The sequence below is a fragment of the Mercenaria mercenaria genome, unplaced genomic scaffold (genome assembly GCF_021730395.1).
Source record: "Mercenaria mercenaria strain notata unplaced genomic scaffold, MADL_Memer_1 contig_942, whole genome shotgun sequence".
Classification (NCBI taxonomy): Eukaryota; Metazoa; Mollusca; class Bivalvia; order Venerida; family Veneridae; genus Mercenaria; species Mercenaria mercenaria.
The window spans coordinates 17,889-42,733 of NW_026463860.1; the positions used below are offsets into that span (position 1 = coordinate 17,889).

The window sequence follows — 24,845 nt, forward strand, 5'->3', positions numbered from 1 at the left end:
CCTGGCAGCCTCTTCGATATGTACTCTTGGAAGCAGAAAAAGCCAATTGCGGAAGATCTTCCTCCTTTCTGAACTGATAATTAATATTCTGTCTTCGTTTTTCATTACGCAGGAAGTACCGCCACATTGGGCTTGTATAGCGGGTTCCTGGTGCCACCAGTATCGAATGCGCCTGCAGCCATTTTTGGCCGTGATGCCCTTGGGGAAAAAAGAGCAGAAAGCCATGTGTGAAGTTCTTCCTCCCGTTCTGAACTGAAAATAATATACTGTCTCTTTCAATACTGCAGAATACCGCCACATTGGCCTATAGCGGGTTCCTGGTGCCAGCGATATCGAATGCTGCCTGCAGCCTCTACGATATCTGAGCTCTAGGGAACATAGAAAAGCCTTGTGCGTAAGTCTTCCTCCCTTACTGAACTGAGAATTAATATCTGTCTTCGTTTTTCATTTACTGCAGGAAGTACCCTCCGTCGCCACGTTCACCTATAGAGGATTCCTGAGTTGCCACCGGTATCGAATGCTGCCTGGTAGACGCTTCAATATGAACTCTCTTGGAAGCAGAAAACCATGTGCGGAAGTTCTTTCCTCCCCTTCTGAACTGAAAATTAATATTCTGTCTCGTTACATTACGCGCAGGAAGTACGCCCATTGGCCCTAAAGCGGGTTCCTGGGTTGCCGCCGGTATGAATGCTGCCAGGCAGCCTCTACTTTTCGATATCATGAGCAGATGGGAAGCAGAAAAGCCATGAGTGGAAGTTTCTTCCTCCCTTTCTGAACTGAAAATTAATATTCTGTCTTCGTTTTCATTACTGCAGAAGTACCCGACACTTGGCCTATAGCGGTATCCTGGGTGCCACCGGTACCAAATGCTAATGCTGCCTGGCAGCCCTCTTCGATATCCTGAGCTCTTGGGAAGCAGAAAAGCACTTGTGCGGTAAGTTCTCTCTCCCTTTCTGACCTAATAATTTAATAACCGGCCCTTTGTTTTCATACTGCAGGAAGTACCCCGCAGGTTCACCTATCATGATCCTGATGCCACCGTAACGAATGCTGCCTGGTAGAACTCTTCAATATGTGAGCTCTTGGGAAGCAGAACAGCCATGTGCGAAGTTCTTTCCTCCCATTCTGAACTGATAATTAATATTCTGACCTTCGTTTTCATTACTGCAGGAGAGTACCGCACATTGGCCAATAGGCGGTTCCTGGGTGCCACTGTATCGAAGCTGCCTGCAGCCTCTTAGATATGTAGTCTCTTTGGGAAGCAAAAAGCCATGTGCGAAAGAATCTTCCTCCCTTTCCTGAACTGATATTAATACTCAGTCTTCGTTTTCAATACTGCCATGGAATTCACCGGCCACATTGGCCAATAGCGGGTTCCTGGGGGCCACCGGTATCAGAATGCTGCCTGGCAGCCACTTCGACATGTGAGCTTCTTGGGAAGCAGAAAAGCCATGTGCGGAGGTTCTTCCTCCCTTTCTGAACTGATAATAAAATATTCCGTCTTCGTTTTCAATAACTGCAGTAAGTACCCCGCCGCCACATTGGCCAATAGTGGGTTCCTGGGTGCCACCAGTATTCGAATGCTGCTGCCGCCTTTTTGGTACTTGAGCTCTTGGAAGCAGAAAAGCCATGGTGGAAGTTCTTCCTCCCATTCTGAACTGAAAATTAATATTCTGTCTTCGTTTTCATTACTGCAGGAAGTACCGCCACATTGCCTATAGCGGGTTCCAGGTGCCACTGATGATCGAAAGCAGCCTTGCAGACTCTACGATATCTGAGCTCCTTGAGAAGCAGACAAGCCAGTGCGAAAGTTCTTCCTCCCTTCTGAACTGATAATTAATAGTCCTGTCATCGTTTTCATTACTGAAGGGAAGTACCGCCACAATGGCCTATAGCGGGTTCCTGGTGCCACCATATCGAATGCTGCCTGGCAGCCTTTTTGTACGTGAGCACTTGGGAAGCAGAAAAGCCATGTGCGAAGTTCTTCCTCCCTTTCTGAACTGATAGACTTAATATTCTGTCTTCGTTTACATTACGCAGAAGTACCGCCAATATTGCCTATAGCGGGTTCCCGTGTGGCCACCGGTATCGAATGCTGCCTGGCAGCCTCTTCGATTTGTGACTCTATGGAAAGCAGAAAAGTCCATGTGGCGGAAGTTCTTCCACCCTTTCTTGAACTGATAATTAATATCCGCTTCCGTTTTCATTACTGCGGGAAGTACCGCCCCGCCACATTGGCCTAAAGCGGGTTCCTGGGTGCCAACGTATCGCATGCCAGCCTGCAGCCTCTTCGATAATTTTTTTTTGAGGCTCTTGGGAAGCAGAAAAGCCATGTGCGAAAGTTCTTCCTCCCTTTACTGAACAGATAATAATATTCGTCTTCGTTTTCTTTACTGTAGGAAAGTACCGCCACATTCCCTATAGAGGATTCCTGAGTGCCATCGTATCTACAATGCTGCCTGGCAGCCTCTTCGATATGTATCTCTTGAGAATCAGTAAAGCCATATAGCGGAAGTTCTACCTCTCTTTCTGACAGATGAATTAATATTCCGCTTTGTTTTCATTACTGCAGGAAGTACCGCCACATTTGCCTCTAGCGGGTAAAGATAAAGGTATTATTTACAAAAACACTGTAGAGGCCACATTTATGATGTATCTATATGAATCTGGTCAAAATGGAATTTTGATATTGTCAAGTCCAGTTGAATCTGGGTCATGTAGGGTCAAAAACTAGTCACCCCAGTCAAATCAAAGGAAAAGCTAGTTTATCACTGCAAGCCACATTTTATGACATATCATTAATGAAACAAGGTCAGAATGTTAATCTTGATGGATCTATATGTCAAATTCAATCTGGTCAGGTGGGGTCTAAAAACAAGGTCACAGGTCAAAGCAAAGGAAAAGCTTTTTAACACAAAGTAGAGGCCACATTTATGACTATATCTACCATGAAACATGGTCAGAATGGGTAAACCAGATGATTTCAAGGTCCGTTTTGAATCTGGTCATAGTTGGTCAAAAAAATAGGTCACTAGTCAAATTGAACTAAATGCTAGTAACACATTTAGGACGTCCACATTTATGCCATAACTTAATGAAACTTGGACAGAAAGTAAATCTTGATGGTCCTTTAGGTCAGGTATAGGGTTCTGTGAGCGATACAGGGCCTTCATGCCCTCTTGTATTTATTAGTAAAAATTTATCAAGATCAGTTCAGTTCATTTGAGTGCATGAATTATGCCATCAAGTGCAATATCTGCTTTTAATTTGCCAGAAGAAAAGTAAAAATGCATCTCAAGTTGAACATTTGTGAACTGTAAGCTCACAAGAGTTTAGTGGAAACTGTCCCAAGACATGTCAGTGAAGACAACAGTAGAAGTGATGATGTGGGTCTAAGTCTTACCCAGGAGAGCACTGGTCATAATGGTTAGTTGCACCATTTTCATGTAACCATCTTCATAAATACAAAAAAATATATGTATTATTTATGCCCCATGTGGTTCTGGGACAATCTGTGTATGAAAAGAATTTGAACCACTGCCTTACCCTTGCATGACCGTAAAGAAGGCGACTAATAGGGTCTTAACACTTGCTGTAACTCTGTGATTCCAGCAGGTATGCAGATTTTGATTCCATAATGAAACCAAAATTTGTAGTCCTGTTTGGTGCCATATAACCTATACTGTGTTGGTGCGCCGTAAAACCCAAATAAATAAATAAATATTCCCCAATTGAGTCTTTCACTCTACATCTGACCTAAAGGTCAACAGCCTTTTATTTTAGATTTATGCTTTGCTATATAATAAAATATTTAGTATAAAATTTTGGAATTTTTACTGACCAGAACAGTAATTAACTGGCCATAGTATGTTTTTCCAGTGATGTGCACAAGGATAAGAGTGCAGATGAAAGTCCCAAAAAAATCGATAAGCATCTCGTTCCCGTTCAAACACTGGAGCAGAGTCCAATAGAAACTCACACCTAAGGCTTATAGTGACGACAACAGTAGGAGTGTGATGTAGACCTTTGTCATACCCAGGGGAGCAGTCGTCATAATGGTAAGTGGTAACATTTTCACGTAGCTACCTTCATAAATAAAAAATTATGTATGCCTTATTTATTGTCCAATTGAGTCTGTGACTTTACATCTGCCATTAAGGTATGTTAAGAGTCAGCAGTCTTTGATGTTAGATTTGGAATTGGCTGTATTTTATTCAGTATTAACTGCATAAGTATTGTTTATTCCCAGGTGGTAGGCATGAGGATAGGAGTGTAGATGAAAATCCCACAGTCAATGAGACTCTGGTTCCAGTTAAAACTACTGAGCCAGAGTCAAATAGAAACTCACCCACGGCTTGTAGTGAAGACAACAGTAGGAATGGTGACGTAGATCTTTGTCTTACCCAGGAGAGCAGTCGCCATTATGGTAAGTTGCGCCATTTACACGCAACTTGCTTCATAAATACAAAATTATGTATGCATTATTTGTTGCCCAATTTTGAGTCTGTCACTTTAAATCTGACTTAACTCATTCTGCCCGCACGACGCATTAATGCGTCGACCAATTGTTATCTAAGACCGCAAGCCGCTTTCTAGAGCGGTGAAGCTATCTACATCTGGAAACGCCAACGCCGCCTTAACATGGCTCTTTACATAATAGCTCTGAATTCCGAAGCGCATACGGTCGTACACATTTCAATTGGTCTTAAATAAAATCTTTTCAGTACTTTCAAACATGTTAGACAATTCAATTTTTTTGTTGCGTAACATTTTTAAAAACATAAATGAAACATCGGATGTTTGTGAAAAATAATGCTTACTTTAAGAAAGCTGTAAAAGCGAGCGTCGTTCGAGTAAAATTGTATGTAAAAGAAAAACATCTTCGTTGTATCTATCAATTTAATTATTTATCTATTCTTCTATTTGCTAATTTATTGTTAAACTACGAGACTGCCTCTTGATCTATAGAATTAAGTGTTGATAATAACGCAAATTATTTCGACACCTAGTTTGTGATACATTAGATACTCCACAAAATGTTTCAAAATTCAAATTTTTCAAAAGTACAAGTACATGTTTTTCTGAAAATTAACACCAAAATCATCTCATTTTCAGCACAATAATTTCCGTCTAAAATAGCTAAAATATTCATTTATTACATCTTCATACTAAACACATACGCTAATTAATTTACGAGAAATAACTTTATTTGGAATGCGTTTTGATTGCCAGGCTGCGTATAAATGATAAAATCAGTGTTAAAAATGACATAATATGAAGTTAAATTATTTAAAAGAATTGTTCAATTTGATGTTTAAATAAGCGCAGATAAAATTTAGCATTTTTATAAAATGTTGTTTAGCCAAAACAAAATCTGATGAGAGAAACGGTCATTATTTTTGTAGTTTAAATTCCAACAGTCGTTGAAATGACTGTACTACAAAGACTGCATGAAATTAACTTTGTTGCGTAGCTACTTTCAATTAACTTACAAAGATGCAATTCCATACCTAATAGCACATATTTGAGTCATATGTCACTAATTTAACAACACTAATCCCAAGCAAAAAACCTACAAAATCACTGTTAACACTCGAAAACAATCTCCGGTATTCAGGTAGAATCGCTTATCACCTCCTAGTGGCTGAAAGATAAATATCAGCAGAGTAGAAGTGGAGAAACCGCTTTAGGGGCAGCATGAGTTAATAGGTTATATCAGTGGCATCAGCCATCTATTTTAGAAATATGATATTGCAAGAATTGTCTCAGTAAAAATCTTGGATATTTAACTCTGACCAGAAACAGTAATTAACTGGGCCAGTATGTTATTCAGTGAAAGGCATGAGGGAAAAGTGACGATAAAAGCCACAGTCAATGAAGTCTTGTACCTGTTACAAACTACCAAGGCAAAGTCAATTAGAAACTAGCCCAAAGCTTTTAGTGAAGACAACAGCAGGAGTGGTGATATAGACCTTTGCCTTACCCAGGAGAGCAGGTCGTCCGTAATGGTATAGTGGCAACCATTTTCATGTTAACACAACTTCTTAAATAAAAATTAAGTATGCATTATTTAATTGCTCAATTTAGTCTGTCACTTTAAATCTGACTCAAAGGTACGATCAGTGTCAGCAGCCTTTGATTTTAGATTTATGATATGCTATATTATATTCAGTATAAAATCTTGGATATTTTTAACTGACCAGAACATAACCTTAACTGGCCATGTATGTTTTTTCAGGTGATAGGCAGGAGGATGAGTGTAGATTGAAAGTCCCAAGACAATGAGATTCTTCTTCCCTTCCAAGTATCGAGCCAGAGTCAAGGAAACACGCCCAAGGGTTTTTGAAAACAACAGTAGGAATAACAAAGTTGACTAGTCTTACCCTGGAGACACAGTCCTCAAATAGAATTTGGAATTTAAGTTGCAACCATTTTCCACGCAGCTTGCCTAATTAGTTACAAATATACATATGCATGCATATTTATTGCCCAAATGAGTCCTGACACTTTACATCATGACTAAAGATACGATCAAAGTTAGCAGCCTTTGATTTTAGATTATGATAAGCCAATATAATAATTATATAAAATCGTGGATATTGTTACCCTGACCATAACAGTAATTAAACTGACAGTTAATGTTTCCAGGTGATAGGCGAAGAACGAGTAGATGAAAGTCCCCAGTCAATGAGATTCTTGTTCGCATTCAAACCACAAGCCTGAGTCAAATAGAAACACGCCAAAGGTTTAGTGAAGACAACAGTAGGAGGTGAAATAGATACTTATCTTACCCAGGGAGCATGGTTATTGGCAAACCATTTTCATGTAACCATCTTCATAAATACAAAATTATGTATGCATCAATGATTATTTATTGCTCAAATTAGTCTGTCACTTTACATCTGACTTAAAGATATGATCAGTGTCAGCAGCCTTTGATTTTAGATTTATGATTTACTGCATTATGTTCAGTATAAATTTGTTGATATTTTTACTGACCAGAAAAGTAATTAACTGGCCAGGTATGTTTTTCAGCTGATAGGCACGGGGATAAAAGTGTAGATGAAAGTCCCACAGTCAATGAGATTCTTGTTCCTGTTCAAACTACCGAGGCAGTCAAACGGAAACTCGCCCAAGGCTTTTAGTGAAGACAACAGCTTTTTTAAGTGATAGGCATGAGAATAAGAGTGTAGATGAAAGTCCCACAGTCAATGAGATTCTTGTTACCCTTCAAACTGCTGAGCCAGAGTCAAATGGAACTCGCCCTAGGCTATTAGTGAAGACAACAGTAGGAGTGGTGATGTAGACCTTTGTCATACTCAGGAGAGCAGTCGTTATTATGGTTAGTGGTAACATTTTCGCGTTGCTACCTTCATAAGTACAAAATTATGTATGCATTATTTATTACCCAGTTGAGTCTATCACTTTATATCTAACTTAAAGATATTGTTTCTTTGATTGTTTTTGGTTTAATGCCGTTTTTCAACAGTATTTCAGTCATGCAATGGCGGGCAGTTAACCTAACCAGTGTTCCTGGATTCTGTACCAGTACAACTTCACCACATGAATTATCAGAGGTGGAGGGCGAATGATTTCAGACACAATGTCTTTTACCAAATTGCCATAGAGAACATAAGCCCTGCCCGAGGATCGAACTCGTGGCCCTACGATCCATAGACCAACGCTCTCCCTACTGAGTTAACTTAAAATATGATCAGAGTCGGCAGTCTTTGATTTTAGATTTCTTATCGGCTGTATTAAACCCAAATAGATAAACAAGAGCTCGTCGAACACAAAATGCCCCCCTTGATGCATTCAGTAATTGCACAAGGAACAGAAATTGTATGCTCACTGTAAACAAAAGTTCTACCATTCTGGTTTAATCTGACCTTGACCTTTAACCTATTAACCTAACAAGAGATTACAGAGTGACCTTGGCGCCATCCACAGAGCCATTTTTGAATGTTCCAAACTTCAAGACTAGCTCAAGATCAAAATCAAGGTCAAATTTCATTTTGGTACAAAACAATGTGTATGTGGTCCAAATTTGAAAGCTGTTGCTTGAGAAATGTGAAAGCAGGTCACTAGATCAATTTCAAGGTCAAAGTTCATTTTGGTAGACAGAACTATGCATGTGCTTCAAATTTGGAGGCTGTAGCTTGAGAAATGTGAAAGTAGGTAATAGGTAAAAATCGATGTCAAATTTCAATTCAGAACACAAAATTATGCATGTGGTCCAAATTTGAAGCCTGTACCTTCAAAAATGTTAAAGTAGGTCACTAGGTCAATAACAAGGTCAAAGTTTTTTTTGGTACACAAACCTATGCATGTGGTCCAAATTTGAAGGCTGTAGCTACAGAAATGTGAAAGTAGGTCACTAAGTCAAGATCAAGGTCAACTCATGTCAAGGTTCATCTTGCCATTCAAAACTATACATGTGGTCCAAATTTGAATGATGTAAGTTATGGACATAGAAGATTCTAAGTTTTTCCCTATATAAGTCCATATGAACCATATGACCCCTGGGGCGGGGCCATATTTGACCCTAGAGGGATAATTTGAACAAACTTGGTAGAGAACCACTAAATGATGCTACATTACAAAATATCAAAGCCATAGTCTGTGGTTTGGACAAGAAGATTTTCAAAGTTTTTCCCTATATAAGTCTATGTAAACCATGTGATCCCCAGGGCGGAGCCATATTTGACCCTTGGGGAATGATTTGAACAATCTTAGTAGAGGACCACTAGATGATGTCATATACAAAATATCAAAGCCCTAGGCCCTGTGGTTTTGGACAAGAGGTTTTTCAAAGTTTTTTCCTATATAAGTCTGTATAAACCATGTGACCCCCGGGGTGGGGCCATATTTGACCCCAGGGAAATAATCTGAACAATCGTAGTAGAGGACCACTTAGTTTTGCTACATACCAAATATCAAAGCCCTAGGCCCTATGGTTTTGGACAAGATCAGAAACCGTTTAACTGTTCCTGGCCAATGTGACCTTGACCTTTGACTTAATGACCTCAAAATCAATAGGGGTCATCTGCTGGTCATGGCCAACCTAACTATCAATTTTCCTGACACTGGATCCAAGCGTTCTTGAGTTATTGCCTGAAAACCATTTCACTGTTCCTGGTCATTGTGACCTTGACCTTTGACATACTGACCTCAAAATCAATAGGGGTCATCTGCTGGTCATGATTAACCTCCCTATCAACTTTCTTGACCCTAGGCCTAAGCGTTCTTGAGTTATCGTCCGGAAACCGTTTTACTATTCAGGGTCACTGTGACCTTGACCTTTGACACACAGACCTCAAAATCAATAGGGGTCATCTGCTGATGATGACCAACCTCCCTATCAACTTTCATGATCCTAGGCCCAAGCGTTCTTGAGTTGTCACCCGGAAACGGATTGGTCTACATTCCGACCGACATCTGCAAAACAATATACCCCTCCTTCTTCGAAGGGGGGCATAATAAATATTGGCAGTATTTAATTCAGTATATATTGTGGATAATATTACTGACCAGAACAGTAATTAACTGGTTATATATGTTTTTCAGGTGATAGGCACAAGGATATGAGTGTCAATGAAAGTCCCACAGTCAATGAGAATCTTGTTCCCCTTCAAACTGCAGAGCCAGAGTCAAATGGAAACTCGCCCAAGGCCTATAATGAAGACAACAGTAGGAGTGGAGATACGGTGTTATGTCTTACACAGGAGAGCAGTCGTCATAATGGTTAGTGGTACCATTTTCACATAACCTGCTTCATCTATACAAAATTTTGTATATTGTTATATTTCAGAGCTCCAGATAAGCTTTTAGTGCAACTGTTGAGCTAGGTATTTACCCATCACTTTTTGTCTAAATTTGTTACTGGAAATATGAATTGGGTAAAAAATTATATTATTACCATGGCTTTTCAAAAGTTACTGGGTATTTTGCTGATACCAACTCATTTATTTCACCAAATTCGCACAGTCAAGTTTTTTCTTGTGGTAGTGCTAGAAGTGATAGTTTATCGGTGTAATTTTTGTCGAGCCCGCTTGCGGAAGCGAAGACATAGTTGTCCAAATGGCTGTTTGGTGTATGTGCGTGCGTCCGTCCGGATTTGTTTGTCCGGGCCATCACTTTGACATGCATGGAGCAATCTCGTTTATATTTGGCATGAATGTTAACCTCTGTGAGACGGAGTGTCATTGCGCAAGCCGCAGGTTCCTATCTCAAAGGTCAAGGTCACACTTGGAGGTCAAAGGTTAAATTCAATAATGACTTTGTCCGGAGCATTTCTTCTTCATGCATGGAGGGATTTTGATGTAACTTGGCACAAATGTTCACAACGATGTGAAGGAGTGTCATGTGCAAGAACCAGGATTGAAACTTCACACACTTGTTCACTGTCATAATCTGACATGCACAAAGCAGGTCCCATAACTTTATTTCACTTTTTTACAAAATTATGCCCCTTTTTCAACATAGAAATTTTTGGTTAAGTTTTTGTATGTAAGCTGGTATCTCAGTATCCACTAATGGGAAAGGATTGAAACTTCACACACTAGTTCACTGTCATGATATGACATGCAGTGCAAAGGGTCAATAACTCAACTTCGCATTTTTCGAAATAATGCCCCTTTTTCAACTTAGGAGTTTTGGGTTAAATTCTTATATGTAAGCTGGTATCTCAGTACCCACTAATGGAAATGGATTGAAACTTCACACACTTGTCCACTGTCTTTAGCTGATAAGCACTATGCAGGTTCCATAACCCTATTTTACTAAATTATGCCCCTTTTAATCCCCCGACGAAAGTCGGAGGGATATAGTTTTGGTGTTGTCTGTCCGTCCGTCTTTCCGTCCGTCCGTCCGGAGCCATATCTAGGAAATGGTTGGGAATATTTATTTAAAACTTCATAAACATGTTCACCACTATGAGTTCTTGCGGCCCGTCAAGTTTCAGTCAGATTGTCCAAGTAACACCAGAGTTATGGCCCTTAGAAGTTTCTAGTGTTAACTATATAGGGTACTATAAATATGGCAATTTCTGCATCATAACTTTTGATATATTTGACCTAGAACTATGAAACTTAAACAGTATTTAGATCACCATAATGTGGTTGTGTACACACAATTTCATTCGGATTTATTTGTAAATTAAGAGTTATTGCCCTTTAATTGTATAAAAATTCACATATTTGTACATAACAAACATACCATTTGGTAGAATTTCATTAAATTTCTTTCATTCCTTTCCTTGAACATTTATTGTAAACATGTGAAGGTGTGTACTCACACCTGGTCACCCCCTTACCTTGATCACACCCCTCCCCCTCCCACCCCTCCCCCTTTATTGCCCAAGTAACACTAGAGTTATGGCCCTTAGAAGTTTCTAGTGTTAACTATATAGGGTGCTATAGATCTATAGATATGACAATTTCTGCATCATAACTTTTTATATACAGTTGAACTTCAATGGCTCGAACTCGGATCTTTCGAATACCCGGGATCGCTCGAATTCTTCACCCGGTCCCGAATTTATTCCTTCTTTATTCTATATAGTTCTACCTCGGATCGCTCGAACTTCAAAAATTCGAACTCTCGAACATATTTGGTGGTCCCCTTGGCTTAATTACAGTGATAATTACACCTATTCTGTCGAACAGACAATTTGTCGCCGGAATGGCTTGTGTTTACAAAGTTTTTCACACCTCTGCCTGACATTCGCCAAGTTTCTCCTTTAACCGGCGCGTGCGTAATTTTCACACGCTTATGTAATTAGCGTCGGTATACGACAAACAAATTAAACAAAGTGACTTTCGTTCATTGCAATGCTTTAATGGGCTTTGATTTATACGAATGAAATTATCTAAAATAACTGAGCAATGTCTGTCTTTATTTTTTTCTGCATAAAATCGGGAGATCTGATGTCAACTTTCATACTGCTTTCGCATGGCTGAACAACTTAGTAAAGGACCCGGAAACGGGGGGATAGCTAAGTCGGCTACTGGAAAGCAATATATTTGATAATATTTGTTCTGAACTATGATTCATAAATGTTTGCTATTCATGTCTTTCTATTAGATGCTGTCTTCACCAAAATTCTGATAATTATATAAGTGTTTTATCTGTGTTTTGTTTTCGTATCTATGTCATGTTTGAAAATAAATAATAAAGCATATTGCAGCGTTTGTTTTTTATTTAGCATCATATCATACACACATTTAGGTACAATATGACAATATATTACGATGTAAGGTTTGTAACACATCATGCCCTCGAATTCCCGAATTCAAAATGGCCGCCATTTGGATGGCTCGAACAACGGAAAACTCGAACTAATTTCCACTGGACCCTCGAGTTCGAGCCATCGAAGTTCGACTGTATTTGACCTTGAACTATAAAACTTTAACAGAATTTAGAGTACTATAATGTGGTTGTGCACAGACAATTTTGTACGGATTTCTGTTGTAACTTCAGAGTTATTACCCTTTAATTGTCTGAAAATCCACATATTTGTACATAACAAACTTACCATTTGGCAGAATTTCATTAAAGGACCATGTATGATAAGGCACAGTTTTAGCCCCCAAATTTTGAAGAAAATGAAATTAAAACTACATCTCAACGATATGAATTATTTGAAAGATAAAGGATTAATCTTGAATTTTATAAAGAAAAAATGCAACAGTTTTGCCTAAAAAGTCATGATACATGGTCCACAGTATATAAACGAACTGAACCCCAACCGGAACTTGCGAGCATATTTCAGGATCCGATTGACGAAAATAGGTGGGACTATCTAAATAATTATAAAAAACTTGTTGCAACGATGCTGAGGCGGTATGTAAACGATTGTATCATATCAAGAAATACTTTATCCTTCCGGATAAATTCAGTCGTTTCCAGCTTTCGTCCTATTATTGCTGATAAAACGCTGTACTCTTCTCAGCGTGTTACGTTTATTTCAACACTCGCCGATTACACAAGGAATTTTATGCATAAAATCGTTTATCTATACCAATACTCGTGTTTAAGGTGTTGTTTAATGTATTTCCTTCACTAAACCGGCGACATATACCTACCAGGCCATGTTTGTTATGTAGAAAATTATGGAAAGTAAACAAGGCAACTGTTTGAATACTGAACCCGTCTTGCAAATATCAATGTAATGATCTGTACCTCACTTGTGAGTTCACTGAACCATATCTTGCGAGTCACGTAGGGGGATTTCCATTGCCTTTATATCCACCTTTTGTCTTTTATCGTACCGAATGTGAAGTTACTGTGTCCACAACAATTATATGGCGCATCTAAAGTGTTTTCGGGTACTATACGTACTATAAGTAATTTTAAGCATTTAGCTGCACATAGAATGAATGACTGGTTATTGCCTAAACACATCCCTACCTGGAAACAAAAATATTTACATGAAGCTGATAATTAATTAAGGAAAGAGAAAGTATATCTTGATACGATATAATAACTACTTGCGTTTGCAACAATTGTTCTTTTGTATTTTAGCTCGATGATTCAATGAATAGTCTGAGCTATTCTACTCACGTGTTCATGCATCGTCGTTGGTGTTGACGCCGGCGTAATGCTTTGCTTAATATTTTGCATGAAACTTTATCTCTCCAAGAAAACTGAAGGTATTTGGTAGAAACTACGCACATGTCTTCAGGGTCAACAGTATCTTGCCATCAGGGCCCATAACTCCAGCATTTGAATGACTGGTCCCCTTTCTTCATAGAAATGCTGGTTAAAGTTTTGCGTGCCACTTCATGTCTTCAGTACTGTTGAAGGTAATTCATTGAAACGATCGAAGGGCAGTGTCATACCATTAAGACACATAACTTTGTCAGGCATATTTACTGAATTACCCCGCTTTTTGCAGTTATAAAATATTTATCCGAGGATTGCTTGTAGGTTCATATATTAAAGACTACTGCAGGCTTTGTTTGGACGACTTTGTTTCAGTTTTTCAGCCAAATGTGATATTTTTCTAGACAAGTCAGTGATGGCACAGCGAAAGTAATGACAGAATCTTCTGATCGATGAAGGAATCTTCCGTTCCGCGAGTAATGTTCTAAATTTTATGTACATTTCATTTATATTTTCTAATTTAAGGTAGTCTAAAACATCAGGGATCTGTTGAATAATGTTTTCAACTGTGAACATATCAGATTCTTCGCATAGGTCTGTTCTCAGGACAAAGCAAGGGTCTGTTTGCGTTGAAGATGTGGATTCTAGCAAAGTCATATTCTGGAATGCAAGCTGCATAGTATCTTTATCTTCACCTGAACTCTCAATATCCTCAGATTCTTCCAGCAATTTGTGAACATCTTTCACTGGTGTTTTTGGTTTTGGAGCTTTTTAATGGGCGAAACGTCTTCTAGCCTTGAAACTCTCACTAGTGCTGTTTTTGTGTCATCATTTGGAATTAAAGTCCTTTTAGAGTGTTTTAAATTGTTTGGAAATATCTTTGAAGTCCTCAGAGTATGAAATAATTTCCTTTCTTTTTAAGTCGAATTTTGAAATTTTGATCTTTAGATTGTTTACTTCATGGGTTTCCAAATTGTGAAAAATGATTTCGCCAAAGTTTGTTGTCCGGAACTTGCAGTTTATGCAGCTGAATTCTTCCATTTTGCCTGAAAATAAACAAAAAATGCTTTAAATAATAAATTTCTTCTCGCGAGAAACGTAAAGCATCTTTGAAAATACTCCCAAGACATGGTACAGATAGATTGCGTAAACTCGCAAGTGAGGTTCAGAATCACCGGCAAGAGACGTACAGTATGCCTATTTTACACCCTGTCTTTAAATCTTGTTTTTATGTTCAAAATCGTTCCGTCATATAACAAATAACCATAATACCTTTTGTAATTAATTAATTGCAGCGGTACAAACTCAAAACTCCGTCTTCAACCAATCTAAACTTGATAAATCCCAATTTTCTTTCGTATGTAGTGCCGATTTCGTTCTAGCCTGCGGCGAGTTTCATGAATTTTATTGTCTTAATGCTAAAAATGATAATGTTGCGTATCAAAGGTCAACAATAAAGTTTGTTGGCTACAATATACATACAGATTGACTTACTTACCGTTCAACAGTATCCTCATGAACACGAATTTTTAACTCAACTGTCTCGACGCAAAATGGCTAACACTGAAATCCGCTCACAAGATCCGGTTGGGGTTCAGTTCGTTTATATACTGTGTGGTCTAGTTTCATGCCATCAACACAGATTTTGTACATTTTTAGACATTTTCGTGCACTTTATCACCAAAATAGGATACGAGCGCAGGGGAGAACAATTTTAACTTTTGGATATGTTTTGAGGATTGCAAAAACACGAAGAATGATACATGAGAGAAAATTGTTCTAAAGTGCGCTGGTAGTAAATTTTGAACAAATACGGTATTTTCGTCGGAAAATTCTACTATAAAAATAGCCATGTAAAAAGACGAAACTCTTGATCTCCTTGAAGAGCTTGGCGTAAAGGTAAATAAAAACATGTTGTGACGTAATGCGGAAGTGATATCGGTTGCTTGAAAACTGGATTTTCGTCAAATTACAGGTAAATTAGACCTTTTGATAGTATTTGCATAGCATTTTAAGAAGTTCTCAATATCATTAACATATAATCATCAATTTATTTCAATGCTGTTAGCGTGTCATACAAAAATTACGTTATAATTTATTACTTGATCAGTCGGCGAAAATCTTGACTTTAGTCAAACTCGTCAAAGATTTTTAGATTCTGTAAAATATTATACTAAATACGCGTAATATACGTGATAGCTTTAATGAAATTCAGAAATTACTTCTCGAAAAACGTCAACTAACTTTGAGACTTTGATTGACTGGAATTTACCCGAGAATCGTAAAGATATCAAAACATCATGCCGGTAATTTTCCATTCCGAGAGCATGTGCGACCAGTCGTAATATCAAATTTACATGGCCGTTACTTTTGTTTATCGACACGTACACAAAAAACGCGCATAGTGCATTCATTTTTTAACATAATTGGTTCAATTTGTCAACACTGCTTGAGAAGTAATACAGTTTGAATTCTATTAAGATTTCAATAAAATATCGACGGAAATGTAAGCAAATTTGTATAAAAACGGTCGAATTTTCATATAATCATTTGTTAAATTTCAAACAGCGCGATCTTAATTACTTATTTCTTTCTAAGAGAAAATAAGTGATACATACTATGGGCATAAAATTCAGACTTCCGACCAGAAATAACAAAAAACAGAATAAAAAAATCTTCAATAATGAAAAAGCGGCAGTAATTTAAATACATTGAGTAAAACGATTTTTTTTGGTAAGTGCGGCGGAATAGGTTACGTGACCTCGCGGACGTAAATAGAAATGTGGTTTTAAAATAAAACAAAATGATGTTGTTGCGGTTTTTAGTAAGCTTTAAATGAATCTTTGTACATGTATTTTTGATAAAATATTCTTCTCAAACGATAATATAAATTCCTTGAGGGCAAATAGGTCACAGAGGTAGGATTTCCACTGACATTTACTTGTCAGTTTATACGCAATACCGCACATTCGCTTTTAATAACAAATTATGGAAGAAACTTTTTTATTGATTTCTGCTTCTCATCAATTTAAAGACAGTGATGTGCCACATGGCGCGAAAACTGTTACATGACGTAATGTCACAACAATCTCGTGCAACAATACCGCTTTGATCTCCACTTCAGATGTCATGATACCGACACACTTCTTTTAGCTCTTTTAGAGGATATTAATTGATGATGGAAACAATGCCAATTACTTCATTAATCAACAGAATAATTACCGATGATTGTCAACTTTTTTTTTTCGCTTTCAAGACGGGTAGGTGGATGATGATTATTGTGTCCATATTTTTAGGACACTTTTCAAAATAATTATTTTTTGGGAAATAAGTCTTGAGAAAATGAAAATAACTGATATTTAATACTTTCCCGACACTGGGAAACTACGGTAGGGGTTAGACTGTGATTATTATTACTATCTGTGCAGTTATTATGGAGAGCAACTTGATGATGGAGATGACAAAATTAGTGAAAGAAAAAGAAAAAATGTCTGGTGTGAAAAGGAAATTTAAGAGTAACAAAGATGAATAATCAAAAAGGAAACGTAATGTACGAGCTATGTGTTATATCTGAAATTTGCTTGTTGTACATAATACTCATTCCATAAAACGTGACAGTATTAAAAGTGTCAATTATTAGGGCGAGTGACTATTCACTAAGGGCGAGTAGATTTTACTAACTACTAGTCCTGCAGGGCGAGTGGTGTGAAAAAGAATTTTACACCCCTGACATTCCTCTCAGACCTTGTTCGACGCCGCCCAGGAGGCGGCGTCGAGTATATGGAATACACTTTTATTTCGGACCCTGTAAAGATGGTAATGAATAGTTTCGGAGTGATAAACTGAACACAGTGAATAGTTTTTAAAATGACCAACGATAATGCACAATAGATTTTAGTGAATAAACAAAAAATGGCAAAAAGAAAACATAAAAAATGCATGTAATGCAACTTATTATGTGATATAAAACAATGTTATCTGTCTTTCCTCTCCTTATTTGTAGAGCAGAAAAGATTTTTTTTATTTACAATTTCGTCAAAATGTTGATCCGATTTATTGATATGGGAGGTTACTCTGTAAGTCAAGTTTTCTATAATAATTTCTGATCTTAGCATGACCTACTTACCTTTCTCATTTTCTATTAATAGAACACACCGCAGATATACCGCAACGCGGACAAGTGAGCATTCATGTATTTTACAATACCATTTCAGTAACTTCGAAGAGAATATTAAAAAATAAAAATACGGAAAATCACACTTTGCCTGCATAAAATTCATTGTAAAACGTATTAACAAATTAAATAAAGGAATCAATAAGCATATATATGTTGAAATGAACGAAGGAAGTGCCACTGTTAACTTATTTTTAACCTTTTGTCTTATTTACGGTTCAACGAGGACTTCAAGTTAATCGTTCGTCCGAAAAAAAATGAATTCTATGATATTCCAGAAGTATACAAGAAAGATTCATGCTTTGTGAATAGGGGCAATATAGAGATTACTCATGTTACATCATTCTTTTCTTGGACAAAATTTTTGGTTGTTTTGGCAACGGAAACAGTAAAATGCTGTGTATAATCTGCATTCTGAAATCTATAATGTAGGTGACTAAGGTCTATGAAACTTCATCAATGAATAGAAAACACTCATTACATTACATGATAATAAAAATAATGGTTTCTGTGAACCACAACTTTGAAAGAATTATCTTTTAACATAACCTCATTTTCCAACAAACTGCATTTCTGTGAAACTTCATACAAACACTCCTGCATATAAGATTTCACAGGTGCTGGCCTTAGTGAAATAATAACTTTAATTTTGTATGTAAAGGGACCACCTACTCGAAATGTCAATGTCATTGCAAGCAGAGGATTTGTATTGCATGGTCATACTTTTCTATCATGTTTATTCTTCATGTTTTAAACAGTTTATAACATATATTGTTTCATGTGCTAATGTTGATAATTTGTAGCCGGTCAGGCTAATAAAGTAATGATTAGGTGATTTCTCATATTGCAATAAATGTACTTCAGACACAACACTTGGCGGCGTCTTTGATGCTTGCATCAATGAATTTCCTTGTTTTAATGTTGGAAATGTCTAGCCGTCCAGTAACTGGATACCTAGCCTGCATTTTAGCTGTCTGGTCAGCTATAAAATACTCGGGGGATTTTCTAGCCATCCGGTAATAGATTTCCTAATGAATAAGTAATGAATCTCATATCTTTATCATGACATCACAGTACATTAGGGGTTCTAACTGACCAATCAGATAGCTGCATTTTCGAGTACCTGCCAGTTTCCACTTGGGTATAACGAAGTATATTTACAATGAACATATAGTGACTTTAGAAATAAATATCACACTATTTTAGAAATCAAATTAAGATTTTTCACTGCACATGCCCCAGATGATGCTACAAACAACAAAACTTTGAAGTTTCATTGAAATATTATATTGATTTAATGCCTTTATTTTAGTTAAACGTTTGAGATTTTACACAGGGAGTCTATGATAAAGTCCGAGTAAAATGTAATAATTACCCAAGTGAAATAAGTATCATTCCGCAATGTTTTGGACATGTTAAAATTATGTATATACCTGTCATTTACTAAAGATATCAATACTTATCTTAAAAAAAAATCATGTGTGCATACATACTAAAAATTTAGTTCTAATTGTCTCGAATAAATCAATGCATTATTCATGTAATGCCGAAATCAATGATGGCAGTGTCATCACTCATTATTAAAATCTGTTCATCTGGTGGCAGGAAAAATAATGCTTTGTGAGATCGGAATTTTTAAATTTTAACAACTTTTTCACTGGATTTTCAAAAATAGAACAGTTTTAAAATACTTAAGGTTTCATATTTTAGTATATGAAAACTTTTAGAAAAACAGTAGTTAAGCATTCATAATGAACTGCTTTCCATTCATCAATTTATTTTATAAATTTGTGTTTTAAGAATTAAAGTTTAGGCCGTTAGAATAACATCACCTTTTACAAAATAACATGGAGGTTTGGCAATCAATGATGTGTAACCAGGCTATTAGATCAGCCAAATTCTTTCATAAAATTTTATGAAAGAATTTGGCTGATTTATCATTTACAAAATTAGAATATCAACGGATTTGTATATAAACACGCTCTCATTCGTTAATATCGACTTCTAGTCTATGAAAATACTTTGGTTTGTTTAAGAAATAATATATCTCATCCACTGATTTGTTTTTGAATAAATCATTGTTTTGGAGTATTAAGTTGTGAAGGAATTATAGCACGAGGGTACAGCCCGAGTGATATAATAATACGCATCTAACGACAAACAATGATTTATTCAAGAGCAAATCACTAAATGAGATATATATTATTTCGATTCTAACACGTTACCAAGGATTTTTACGTACATCCTTAATGACATTCATTAAGTATTTGCCCATTTTCAATCGGTTTCTTTTCCAGCGGGCTGCTATGCCGTTTGATGCCATGACGTAATAATTGTGACATCAGAACAGTGATTTGTTGTATAATAATTCACTGTTTTCTGCCTTCTGTGTTTAATAGGAAAAAAAATCGGATCGTGTTAGAATTTCACACAATATTTTGTTTACACTGATAAGTATTGATATCTTAAGAAAATAACAGTTGAAACTATATATGAGCCACGCCATGAGAAAAGCAACATACTACATAGTGGCTTTGTGACCAGCATGGATCCAGACCAGCCTGCGCATCCGCGCAATCTGGTCAGGATCCATGCTGTTCGCTTTCAAAGCCTATTGCAATTAAAGAAACCATTACTGGTTGCAAATGCACTATGTTGGTTTTCTCGTGGCGTGGCTCATATTATTATTTAGTTACACTTTCACAATACTTTAATAGATAAGTATAAATTTCTTTTTCAGTGAACAAGTTATTGTGAGATAGTCTGATTACTTTGGAGCTGCCAGATTGTGTGTGAAATCCTGAAAAAAATATTTCAACAACTTTTTCATGAACCACAGAAACTTCACCTTACCAAATTGTGTGTGTATACATTTGCTAGAAATATTTTTATGAATTTGTCTGGATAATCCATAAAACCCAGTTTCAGAATACTATACAGGTTAAAGATCACGACTTAAAATCTTTCATTGCTTCATGACATATAATCTATAAACATTTAAGACATTTTATATGTATCTTTAGGTAACGTCTCTTCTTCCTGGTACACATGCTTTTCAAGAAAGTTCCACAGTCATTAATTGACAACAATAAATAAAAAATGTAGAAAGAAAACAGGGAGTTGAATAGTTCCTATTTGAAATGCTGGTCAGTAGTGGTCTGCTACCTTAAAATTTAATGCCTACTCTCAGTTTCGATATGAAAAATTGTAGAATACATTCCAGCAGTTGGGGACGTAGCTTCCCACAAATCGGTGTGTAGGTACATATTTCCTAGGGAGAGTTCAGTGTAATATCTTCTCGGATGTTACAGAAAGAATGCATAGTATTATGTTTCCAAATTTATTCATGATATAAATATTTCTTTTTCAGAGGACCAGACATTGTGAGAAAGTTTGATTGCATTCAAGAGCTGCCAGAGCTAAAGCTAGAAAAGAAACTAAACAACTTCTTCTCATGATCTGCTTAATTGATCTTCACATTGAATTGTGTGAGTTATGAATTTTGATTAAAAGGGTATCATAAATTCTCTTTCTGATTAATCCGCAAGAACCGGTTGAAAACTTCCTTTAATTAACGTTATAGGTCATTTGATCATATAGCTCTTTTCATTTACAAGTTAATGAAGCTTACATTAAAAATGATTGTGTCACATGGCGGAGATATACTGTTTCTGCCTTTGCCGTCTGTCTTTCCGTCCGTCTATCCTGATTAAGCTTGGCCGGCTTTCTTAGGTCAAACTGCTGGCTGGATTTCGAAGAAACTTCACAGGAGTGAATCAGTGATCAAAACCAAGCCAAGTTTTGCATATGGCAAACACGTTCCGCCTCGCTGCATAAAAAGGCTGACAGAGCTTAAGGTATACATAGGGGGGAGACATATGTTTTTGTGACAAAAGCACCTTATAGTTATTCTAACATATTTCAGCTGAAGGGAGCAAATTTATTTAATAACCTGTTACATAAAAAAAGTGAAAAATTGAAAAGTTGCTTAAATACCTTGAAATTTAAAAGCAGTTTACTAAGCTGTATATTCATTTCTCAGAAAAAACATGCATATTAACTTTTTTGTTTTCAGCAACCTATATGCTACATTGTATAATGATGTTGAGCAAATAAAGCTACTGCAGTCAGCATTACAACCTTCATTAAACAGTAAGATTTTTATGACAATATTTTGAATTACTTTACATATTTTTTTTGTCAAGCACAAATGGCTGTGCTGTGTATGTGTGTCCGTCCGTCTGTCTAGATTTGAATCTCTCGGCCATAACTTTGACATGCATGAAGTAATCATGTTTATATTTGACATGAATGTTAATCTCGATAAGACAGAGCGCATTTGCAAACCCAAGGTTCCTATCTCAAAGGTCAAGGTCACAGAGGTCAAAGGGTGGGCCCGACATGTTTCCTGTGGGCCTCTAGTTAAGGGGGCTTATTACACTTCAAATCTAAGTTATCCATGTAGAGTTCTGGTTTCCATTGCAGCCAAAAAGGAAAAAATTACTTTAAAAATTTTCATCACAGAAACTGCCAGTCTGATTTTGAATTCTTTATCTCTACAGCTTTGATATTCGATATGTGATATAAGGGTTTGACTGTCTACCATAATTCTCCAGATTATTGCCTTAAGGCCAAAAAGGCCATACCCATGTTAAGGCATGAACAGAATATAATGAAAGCCGGGAACATGTTTTGACAGGTCAAATAAATTGTACAATATAGGCTAACATAGAAGAAGCCCAAATCTGTACTGGTACCATTACACAAACACACTTGAAGCTTTTAACACAGGTGAGCACTTTAGGGTCAATGACACTCTTTGTTTTTTGGATATTATTTTTGCTACTACTGAATGATATATATATACACTTCAATGGAACCAGTGTAAGGTGGTGCAGAGTAAAAAAAAATATACTTACAACTTTTTCTTGTATATTTTTTTCTTCTGCAATTAACTGTTTTAATTAAACAACTGATGTGCACTTCAATTTATGTTTTCACTCTTTATTTCAGGAATGAATTGGTGTTACAGAAATGGATAACATATGGAGACAAACACTTTCAGGCTACAGAAACTACACATTGTTTGAGACTATGAGAATGGCTTATTTTCATGATGGAACTCATACTACAAAGAAAGAACTTGCTTTATCTTATTTCTTATAACTAGTCCTCAAAGACATACCCAAGTAAATTACAACAGGAATGAAAGCAAACAAAGTTGATTCAGGATTTAGAATTGAATGTTTTTGTGTCAACAGTGTGTGAAAACTGCGGAAAATAGGATTTTAATTTCAAGGATTTGATTTAGTATGTCAAGGAGTGATTTGTTTTTAATTCATCACACAAGTTATTGACAATGCTCTAAAATATAAATAGGATGTGTAAATACAGACTTTCATACCTAACTAAAATAATGTTGAACTCAACAGAATAAACAAACTTCCATCTGTTGTATAATATATTAGTTGATTTATCAAACTTCGTCAGTTTTGTTACATTACTTATCATTGATAGAATCTATTATCTAATAACCCTTTACAGTGTGTCAAGTATTCATTATTATAAGCTATTTTGAAATAATTACAGGAGTGATATTTTACTGGTATTAGTTAAATGTGTTGTTATTAGACCCCTTACATTTGAAAGTGAGTTTTCTTTATACATACAGGATCCTGCTATTCCGTCTGTCGGCTAGTCCAGTCTGTCAGATCTTTGTCCAGAAATTATATTTGAAATAAAATATAGCATCATTTTCAGTTATTCTTGCAACGAAAACTTTTAACAAGGTGATGGACTGCTTGCACGATTTCAACTACTCTTTTTTCCAAAAACGTGACATTTGAAGGTCCAAAGAGTGCAATTCGTTGAGGACTGTACATAATTCTTTTATTTCTGGATTGATACTCTATTATCAGTATTATTCAGCCAACTTGTTGCATGCAAGATTTGATGCAGTGATTCAAAGGTCAATTTTACACGGAAACATTTAGGTTTGTTAGCTCAGATATACGAAGTATGGAGAGCTGTCCTACTTGGCCTCGGCGTCTTTCTGCGTCACCTTGGTTAAAGTTTTGATGAACTTTCTCTTTATCTCAGTAATTACTCGAAGACTTTGTTTCAAACTTAAAATAGTTACTCGTCATCTTTACCCACATCATATGACACAAGGATCATAACTCCATCACCAATATTTCATGAATTATCTCACCTTTTACTTAGAATTTCTGTTTGAAGTTTTGATGCACTTTCATTCTGTCTCACTTATTAATCCCCCGCCACAAGTGGTGGGGGCGGGTGTTATAGGAATGGTCTCCGTCTGTCCTTCCGTAACACTTTTGTGTCCGCTCCATATCTCCTAAACCCCTTGAAGGATTTTCATGAAACTTGGGTCAAATGATCACCTCATCATAACGATGTGCAGAACTCACGAGTCTGCCTTGTCAATTCAAGGTCAAAGGTTTGAGCCTTCCATTTTGTGTCTGCTCTATATCTCCTAAAACCCTTGAAGGAATTCTATAAAACTTGGGTCAAATGATCACCTCATCAAGATGATGTGCAGAACTTATGAGTCAGCCATGCCGACTCAAGGTCAAGGTCACAACTGATGGTCAAAGGTTTGAGCCTGTCCACTCTGTATCTCCTAAACCCCTTGAAGGATTTTCATCAAACTTTGGTCAAATGATCACCTCATCAAGACGTTGTGCAGAATTCATGAGTCAGCCACGTCAGTTCAAGGTCAAGGTCACTGCTTAAGGTCAAAGGTTTACCCTTTCACTATCCATAGCAGTGGCGGGGGATTTAGCTGTCTTTCAGACTGCCTTGTTTCTAAATGGATTTGATTCAAACTTAAAAAAGTTGTTCCGCATCATCACCCACATAATATGACTCAAGGTTCATAATTCTAGCAGCAATATTTCATGAATTATGTTTCCCTCTTACTTAGAATTTAAGGTTCATTTCGATGCATTTTCAATATATCTCTGTTATTACAAAGAGGTTTTGATTCAAACTTAAAATAGTTGTTCCATAACATCACTCACTTCATATGATACTAGGACCATAA

General features: G+C 36.7%; 1 long non-coding RNA gene across 1 annotated transcript; it reads left to right on the plus strand.

Annotated features, from left to right (window-relative positions):
* The first annotated feature begins 20,494 nt into the window (after nt 1-20,494).
* On the plus strand, nt 20,495-23,352 carry LOC123556524 (uncharacterized). The gene is made up of 4 exons (XR_006687476.2): nt 20,495-20,640; nt 21,150-21,267; nt 21,855-21,931; nt 22,793-23,352. It is a non-coding gene; the product is annotated as an uncharacterized LOC123556524 (long non-coding RNA).
* The last annotated feature ends 1,493 nt before the right edge of the window (nt 23,353-24,845 follow it).